Source organism: Triticum dicoccoides, chromosome 2A (genome assembly GCF_002162155.2).
Source record: "Triticum dicoccoides isolate Atlit2015 ecotype Zavitan chromosome 2A, WEW_v2.0, whole genome shotgun sequence".
NCBI lineage: Eukaryota > Viridiplantae > Streptophyta > Magnoliopsida > Poales > Poaceae > Triticum > Triticum dicoccoides.
In genome coordinates this window covers 304327834-304337819 of record NC_041382.1, presented here as the reverse complement: position 1 = coordinate 304337819, position 9986 = coordinate 304327834, and positions in this window count along the sequence as shown.

Genomic DNA, 9986 nt, shown 5'->3' with positions numbered 1-9986 from the left:
CATATGATGGAACAACAGACCCTGGAGTCTGGATCGAGGATTATATCCTCGACATACATATGGCTAGAGGAGATGACCTCCACGCCATAAAATACTTACCCCTTAAGCTTAAAGGGCCAGCACGGCATTGGCTTAAAAGCCTTCCTGAAAACACAATCGGAAGTTGGGAAGAACTCGAGGACGCTTTCCGAGCAAATTTTCAAGGGACCTATGTCCGCCCTCCGGATGCAGACGATCTTAGTCACATAACTCAACAGCCCGGAGAATCAGCTCGGCAATTCTGGAATAGATTCCTCACTAAAAAGAATCAGATAGTCGATTGTCCGGACGCCGAAGCCTTAGCAGCTTTCAGGCATAACGTCCGAGACGAATGGCTCGCCAGACACCTCGGCCAAGAAAAGCCAAGAACAATGGCCGCACTAACAAGTCTCATGACCCACTTTTGTGCAGGAGAGGACAGCTGGTTGGCAAGATGCAGCCCCAGCAACCCAAGTACATCCGAAACTAGGGATGGAAACGGAAAACCGCGACGCAACAAGGACCGTCGCCGGACTAAGGAAAAAAGTCCGAAGAGCACAGCAGTCAACGCCGGATTCAAGAGCTCACGACAGAATCAGACAAAGCCACCCCTCCAGGATAACAGGCATGATCCATCCAACTTAAACAAAATCCTGGATAGGATATGTCAAATACACAGTACTCCCGGTAAGCCTGCTAACCATACCCACAGAGATTGTTGGGTTTTCAAACAATCCGGCAGACTCAACGCCGAAAACAAGGGGCTCGACACACCAAGCGAAGACGAGGACGAACCCCAAAAGCAGAGCACCAGGAAACAAAAGAACTTCCCACAAGAAGTAAAAACAGTAAACTTACTTCACATAACAAAACGTGCGGCGCCCATAAAGGTACGCACCACACGACCTATCCCAAAGGGGTCCCGCCATTGGTTGTCAAAACCAATCATCTTCGATCAGCTGGATTATTCTAGAAGTATCAGGAACGCAGGCTGGACTGCCTTGGTACTCGATCCAATAATTGGCGGACTCCGGTTTTCAAATGTCCTTATGGATGGCGGCAGTGGACTAAACCTGATATATCAGGACACAATCCTCCACATGGGGATAGACCCAGCAAGAATCCGCCGTAGCAAAACCGCCTTTCAAGGGGTCACGCCTGGTCCGGTCACCCATTGCATGGGTTTTCTCCGGCTCGAAGTTATATTCGGCTCTACCGATAACTTCTGCCGTGAAAAGTTGACCTTCCACATCGTCCCATTCTCCAGTCTCTATCAAGCACTACTGGGACGCGAAGCTTTCGCCCTCTTTAACGCAATACCGCATTACGCATCTCTAACGCTTAAGATGCCCGGTCCACGAGGCATCATCTCTTTAAAGGGGAAGCATTGATGTGCCCCTCCCCAAGCGGAGGACTGTTCGGCCGCTTTGATAGCCCGACAGTAAAAAGGCTTCACCGTCCAAAAATTTCGGAATAGGTCATTAAAGACCACGAACGCAGATAGACGAGTTCGGTATGAAATCATCATTGATGCAGGCTTAGTGGCCATATACGCCCGCACTAGGGGCTCCGTACATATACAATAAGAGACAATAAAGCTCAGTTCTATATATTTTCCTTTATACTTTGCTTATTTCAAACTTTTGTTCGGCACAACCCATTTTCAGCTCAGTTCCTCTCTTTCGCAGATGAACGTCGTGCGGCGCCCGTCCAGGATACGGCACAACAGAGACACAGGCGCAGACGTGCAGTAGGGACCCGTCCTAAGGATTCTTTTTAGATCAAGACCCTGCGTAAACCTTTTTTACTGTCTCTTGTTGCTACATATCCCCTGGTTTTCTCTGATATAACCAAGGAGGAGGCTGGCGTCTTGGCATGTGGCCACGTTAGAATTTTTGCGCGTACCTGGACACTAGGGGCTTTTTAATAAAGAGTGTTGTTTTGCCGGCACTCATAAAGACCGAACACCTTAGGGAGTGTTCGGCGTCGCGGGTTTTGGCATTATATGCATCAGCTCTGAATCATGTCTTTGGTTAAATGTTGGGTTGCCCGGCTCCTGAGTTCGGCTACCTTACGTTCCGCTCTATCGGCTAAGGTATCACCAGGAGAACTACTGCAATTGTGCCCCGGTTAGGACGGGCGAGCGCCTCAATAGAGAAAGCCGAAAACTGACTGTCATGATGTGGCGTGAGACTGGTCACCCACCCGATGACCTATCGGAATCTATAGGATTCCTCCGTTTTAATGAAGGGTCGTTTCCCGGCCAGGCACATACGCGCCCCGAACTCGGGCGAGCGCAGTCGCCACCAAGGGGCTACCTAAATACTCCCACTGTCAAGCTCCTATGGCTAAGTGAAAGTGTTAAAGCATTATAGTCTGGTTGCCTGGCCCGCTGCGCTATCACCTCCTTTGTAGGACCAAGACGTTGGGTTAAGTGTGAAAATGCGTCTTTTGCGAGCACCCCCGCACTATGTGCGTGGGGGCTGAAGCCAACGACTGCCATCTTTCAGATTATATATATATATATATATATCTTAAAACGGCCGCACAGGAGGTGTTCCCAATACATGAAGGCACAAGTATAAAAGGCCACTACAATTTATCAAAATATTGCTTTATAATTACATATGCTATCATAACATAGCATCCTTCGAGCACTGCGTCTCTATTACACGAGCGCCTTCAAGGACTTCCTGAAAATAGTGCTCGGAGGGTACTCGGCTTTTGTCCGAATCTCGGGACGCAACAACGGTGGTCTCCATCTCTGCCCAGTATGTCTTGACACGGGCAAGAGCCATCCGTGTGCCCTCTATGCATGCTGACCTCTTCATCGCATTGATACACGACACCGTGTTAAGGAATTGCTGCACCAAGCTGAAATAACTCTTCGGCTCTGATCTCCCAGGCCACAGATGACCCATGACGTACTTCATGGCGAGTCCGGACAATCTATTCAGTTCAGCCCATTGAGCCAGGCGATCGTCCACTGCCAGTGGACGCTCTGGATTGTGGAACTGTGACCAGAAAAGCTTTTCCACTTCGCGATCTTTTAGATCTCGAAAGTGTTCGGTCGCATCAGCAGCACTTGCTGCCAAATCCAGATAGGTGTCCTCCACACTCCACATCCGGTACAACGGAGCAAACTTCGGATCGCAAAACTTCCTCCGCACCATAAAGGGCTTTCCAGCCGCAATCTGTTCGGCCTGACACGGCTCCTCCTTCGCAGCTCTCATCGCAGAGCGAGCGTCCTTGGCATCGGCAACGGCCTTCTCTAAGTTCGTCTGTCTCGCCCGGTCTTATTTCTCAAGAAGTTTGCAACGGTCTGCAGCGCTCTTTAACTTCTCGGCCATCTCGGCCATCTCTTCTGTGCTTCGGCAGTGAGCAGCCTTTTCGGCTCTCAGCTCTTCAAGGGCCTTCTCGGCAGCCGCATCACTTTTTCTGGCTTGCTCCTTAGCTCAGGCAAGTTCTTCCCTAAGATTCTCCACGGCGGCCGTACCATCTGCGTCAAGCACACACATTGTAAGACACTGGCATGAAGCTCCTCTTACCTGATGCTGCCCGAGGAATTACATACCTTGAGCCTCATCAAGCCGCTTGTTGACAAGCGCGATGTCGGCATCTGCCACGTCCAGTTGCCGCTTTAGTTAGGCCAAATCATCAGTTCGGCTTGATTCCGGACACCTCGCCACCTACATTCAAAGGCGACATCTTAGACCTGGGATTATGATCCTCTGCATGCCGTCATTTCTTGACAACGCGCAGAGTCTCAGGGGCTACTATCTACACAGGGCGCATCTTGTTTTATGCACAACTGACGAAGAAGTACATTATCAAACGTACCTCAAAACCCGTCAGAAAACTTCTGACGGCCTCATGCAATCCGCTTTCCGCGGACGAAATCCTTCCAATCACCGTACCCATCAATGCACGGTGCTCCTCTGAGATAGAAGCTCGCCCCAGCAGAATCATCAGCTCCTCCGACCGCGCACCGAACGGTGTCGGGCTCGTCCTATGACCTCCATAGAAGGCCGGACACGGAGAACCTTGGGGGGACATATGGCTACCTTCCACCCCTGCAGGCTACCTCGCCAGGCGGTACGGCAGGGGGAGGCGTTCCACTCTCCATCATCTCCGGAAGAAGATCCCCTGAAGATGAGCTCTGCTGAGAAGGGCTAAGGTCCGAGCTAAAAAGTAAAATTTCGGTTAATCTTCTCAGATAAAAAGCAAGGATTTCTCTCATCCCTCTAAAGGAAAATCTTTCTCTACTTACGGCTCGCTGGAGGGCTGATCCCTTTGAGGGCGTAGTTCGGCCGAGGATCTCCCCGGCGTCGGACCCTCTGACGAGGACTTTTCCCCCCGCTTTGAGGCCATGGTCTCCGGGTCGTCAGAGGCGGCCCTCTTCTTCCCCTTAGGAGAGGAATTGTCGGTTCCTCCCTTCGGAGCAGCCTCCTTCGAGGAGGCCATAGTTTCCTTGTCCTCCCCCTCACTTCCCTCCAAAGGCACGATCTTCAACATCCTGACTAGCACGGGATCCGCCCTGGTCTCAGGAAGGGGAGCCGGACACCTGATCAGCTTTGCCTTCGGTATCCACTCCTGTTTAAAAGGACAACTCTTTTAGGGGAGAATTTATGACAATTTTAAGGATAGCGAGTCCGGGCACAAGGTTACTTACTCGAGTATCCGGGCGATTGCAGCTTAAACCTGCATCCTCGGTCAAATCCGGACACATTGCTTGTGATCCGAAGAACATTTTATACATCTCCACGGGCGTTGCGCCCATAAAATGCTGGAGAGCTCGTGGTCCCTCCGGATTAAACTCCCACATATGAAGGGAGCGACGTTTGCCGGGCAGTGTTTGGCGAATCAGCATGACCTGCGTCACCTTGACCAGGTTGAGGTCTCTTTCTAAGAGATCCCTGATGCGGCCCTGCAACAAGGGCACGTCTTTGGATAACCCCCAATCTAATCCTTTGTTGACCCATGATGCTAGCCGTGATGGGGGACCCCGAGCGAAAGGCAGGAGGCGCCACCCACTTGGTGCTCCTGGGAGCGGTGATGTAGAACCACCCTCGTTGCCACAAGCCGAGCTCCTCTTCAAAGGAGCCCTCGGGCCATGGAGCATCAGCATTCTTACTTATGACAGCGCCTCTGCACTCTGCGTGCCGTCCCTCGATCATCTTCGGCTCCACTCCAAAAGTATTGAGCCATAATCGAAGTGAGGAGTAACACGGAGGAACGCTTCACACACAACGATGAATGAGGAAATGTGGAGGATGGACTCCAGAGCTAAGTCATGAAATTCCAGCCCGTAATAAAACAGCAGCCCCCTCACGAAGGGATCCATCAGGAAGCCTAACCCCCGAAGGAAGTGAGACATGAACACTACGCTCTCACCAGGCTGGGGACTGGGAATAGCCTGCCTTTGAGCAGGCAACCTATGCGAAATTTTGGCGGTCAAGAACTTAGCCTCTCTCAACTTTAGCACGTCCTCCTCCATGACGGAGGAGGGCATCCATCGGCCTTGAAGGTCGGAACCGGACATTGTCGAAGGTTCGAAGCGCCTGGAATCTGGAGCCTAGGGTGTTGGAACTCGAGGCGACGGGCGAACTTGTTTTGAGATTGGGGAAAAGTTGTAAGGCCCTGGTCTCTTCATAAGAGGTTGAATACCAGGAGCCCTCCCCGCAACCGTTTGGGACTCGCCTTTAATTGAGAAGACATGCTAACGGGCATGATTGGGTTACCCATGTCCGTATTGATGAGAATCCCCTAAAAGGGGGGACACGATCTCTGCTTTGACAAGACGTGCCATGCAAACCGCCTCGCTAAACGTGCTGAGGTGGAAAAGTAAAAACAATTTGAGTAAAGGACTTGGCCGTAGTGTGATGTCACGCTGCGGAATACGTCAGCAGATTAGATTTGTGTTGATATTATTCTCTCTATGGCAATATGTGGAAACATATTTTGCAGAGCCGGACACTATCCTTGGTGTCTAAAATCTTCTTGAAGGACTTGGAGGAGGAACCCGCCTTGCAATGCCGAAGACAATCTGCGCGCCGGACTCGTCATCATTGAAGCCTGGTTCAGGGGCTACTGAGGGAGTCCTGGATTAAGGGGTGTTCGGGTAGCCGGACTATACCTTCAGCCGGACTCCAGGACTATGAAGATACAAGATTGAAGACTTCGTCCCGTGTCCGGATGGGACTTTCCTTGGCGTGGAAGGCAAGCTTGGCGATGCGGATATTCAAGATCTCTTACCATTGTAACCGACTCTGTGTAACCCTAACCCTATCCGGTGTCTATATAAACTAGAGGATTCTAGTCCGTAGGACAACTTCATCATACAACAATCATACCATAGGCTAGCTTCTAGGGTTTAGCCTCCTTGATCTCGTGGTAGATATACTCTTGTACTACCCATATCATCAATATGAATCAAGCAGGAGTAGGGTTTTACCTCCATCGAGAGGGCCCGAACCTGGGTAAAAACATCGTGTCCCTTGTCTCTTGTTACCATCCGCCTAGACGCACAGTTCGGGACCCCCTACCCGAGATCCGCCGGTTTTGACACCGACAACCGGTATGATAAAACTTCTGAAACAAGGAAAAGGATATGATCAATACGAAAAGCTTGAATTGAATCCACCCTAGATGAAAGGAATGAGGAATGACGAACTTGAGGTTCTGTTAGAATCTTCATGAGAATCACCGGGTAAGAACATGAAGGAAAAGAATGGAGAGACTTCACATGAATCGAAGGATACTTGATTAAGAAATCTGAGTCCTTCAAGAAAAAAGGGTGGGTGGTGGGAAAATAAAGGCAACTTGGAACGAATGAAGCAAACACCGTTGAGAAGAACTGATAATTGATCTTGCTAATGTTGAAGTGATCGGATCCACTTGAAGAGAGACACACCGGTTGAAAAGGTTTGACATGACAATCTCGATGATCAAGAAGGATTAGTATTCACATAGAAATATGAGAACACTACTTTGGAAAGGTATGGAATCAACTCTTGACTTCGAAGCAACTCGAATACCACAACTCAAAAACAAAACAAGGGTTTGGCTTGCAAAATAAGCTGGAACAAGCATATGATAGAGATTTCGTCCGAAGTTTTCATGGTGGGGCCTACACGGGCTCGATCGTACAACACCATCATGTACAAGGCAGTGCACATGACATACGAAGCGTCCCCGAGTCGGCATGGCCAAGGACTCTTTAAGACACAACGAGACCACTATAAAACCAACCGTCGATAGGTGGACCACTAGACGTCGAACCCCAATTTCAAATCATACATCTGTCGGAAAGATATCCTAAGAGCTACTTGAATTCCCACTTATAAACTCCCGAAACTTTCCAGTTATGCAATCAGGTGTTAGGGATACAGGGGAAGCATAATATCTCACCCAAAACTAGCAAATCCTACATCCAGCTGTATCCATCCTTCAACACATAACCAAGAAACCTTCGGAAATCGTTTACCTCAACCTTCAAAAAGCATCCGTTATACGAGTTATGGCAATACTCCCGAACTCTCGCCCCAGTACTGGGTGGCGTCGAGGTTATCTCACCAACAACTGCATAAAAGAGATTTTTGATGTCGGCGAAACTAAACTCAGGTATTCCAGAACTACAACGATAAAATTGTGACGGCAACACCTTGGAGCTCAACTCCCCGGGACACTGCCACAACCCCTAAATGACAGGAGGCACCAAGAACAATGTTCTCGTCACAAAACCATCGGAACGATTCCAAGATACCCGCATGATTCTATATTTTTTTAGTGAAATTTGGGAAGAGAAGAGTCAAAACTCTACGTCATGATGCCTCACCCGAGCGACGAAGGGACTGAGGAGTAAAAAGAAATCCTACTCTCTCATATATATAATCCTAAAAGACTAAAAACATTTTCTAGACTCAACAACGCCAGCGATTCGATCAAGCAGGGGGCTCCTAAGTCGGGGCTGGCTTTGATACCAACTTGTAACGCGCTCGATGTGGCTATATCTCCCACGATGAAAGCAATGTCGCAAGTGAGGTAATCTTCACACAACCCATGTAATACATAAGGGAAAGAGATACATAGTTGGCTTACAATCGCCACTTCACACAATTACATGAATATAACATTACATCATCCAGAAACACACAAGGTCCGACCACGGAAACCAAAATAAAAGAAGACTACCCCAAATGCTACACAGATTCTCGATCGACCCCAACTGGGCTCCACTACTGATCCACTAGAACGAAACACCACAAACGGCAAGATCTTCATCGAGCTCCTCCTTGAGCTTTGTAGCGTCACCTGAACGGTATCGACGAGCACCTGCAAACTGGTTTTGGAAGTATCTGTGAGTCACGGGGACTCAGCAATCTCACACCCTCGCGATCAAGACTATTTAAGCTTATAGGAAGGGTAAAAGGTATGAGGTGGAGCTGCAGCAAGCGACTAGCATATATGGTGGCTAACATACGCAAATGAGAGTGAGAAGAGAAGTCAAAAGCATGGTCGAACAACTATGATCAAGAAGTGATCCTAGAACAACCTACGCCAAACATAACTCCAACACCGTGTTCACTTCCCGGACTCCGCCGGAAAGATACCATCACGGTTACACACGCGGTTGATGTATTTTAATTAAGGTCAACTTCAGGTTTTCTACAAATGGACATTAACAAATTCCCATCTGCCCATAACCGCGAGCACGGCTTTCGAAAGTTCAAATCCCTGCAGGGTGTCCCAACTTAGCCCATCACCAGCTCTCACGGTCAACGAAGGATATTCCTTCTAGCGGGAAGACCCGATCAGACTCGGAATCCCGGTTACAAGAAATCCTCCACAATGGTAAAACAAGTCCAGCAACACCGCCCAAATGTGCCGACAAATCCCGATAGGAGCTGCACATATCTCGTTCTTAGGGCACACTCAGATAGGTCAAGCTACAAGTAAAACCAACCCTCAAGTTGCCCCGAGGTGGCCCCGCAGGCTGCCCAGTTCGGACCAACACTTAGAGGAGCACTGGCCCGGGGGGGGTAAAATAATGATGACCCTCAGGAGCACGACTCCCAAGGGAAAAAGAGGCTAGGTGGCGAATGGTAAAACCAATGTTGGGCATTGCTGGAGGAGTTTTACTCAAGGCGAACTGTCAAGGGGTTCCCATTATAACCCAACCGCGTAAGGAACGCAAAATCCGGGAACATAACATCGATATGACGGAAACTAGGGCGGCAAGAGTGGAACAAAACACCAGGCATAAGGCTGAGCCTTCCACCCTTTACCAAGTATATAGATGCATTAATTAAATAAGAGATATTGTGATATCCCAACAAGTAAACATGTTCCAACAAGGAACAAGCTCCAATCTTCACCTGCAACTAACAACGCTATAAGAAGGGCTGAGCAAAGCGGTAACATAGCCAAACAATGGTTTGCTAGGCCAAGGTGGGTTAGAGGCTTGGTTTAACAATATGAGAGGCATGATAAGCAAGTGGTAGGTATCACAGCACACTACAAGAGGAACACCCCTTCAGCAACGCATTGATGAGTTGTCGTATATCCATATAACCGTTGCTAAGGTCTACACCAACGGATTATTATGCGTTGCCGTTGGTGGCGTTGCAAGGTTCTACAACAACGTATATAATTGCGTTGGTAAACCACGTGAAGATGTGTTGCAATGTAGCAATGTATATATTTGGAGCATAACAACGCTTCGTATGCGTTGGTGGCTAACCTACACGAACTAATTTTCAAGCTGACATAATATACACTTCTATGCATTGTTAGATAGCATGAGGTACTATTTTATATATTGAGAAGAACAATTGCTAGGCCAATACCGATAGTGGATAGGAGCAGTGATCCAGTGAACAGAAATACTTCATATATTAAATCAACTTGGTTGTATTACATGGAACACAATCCAAACAGTACATACATGATTTTCTATACATCGACCA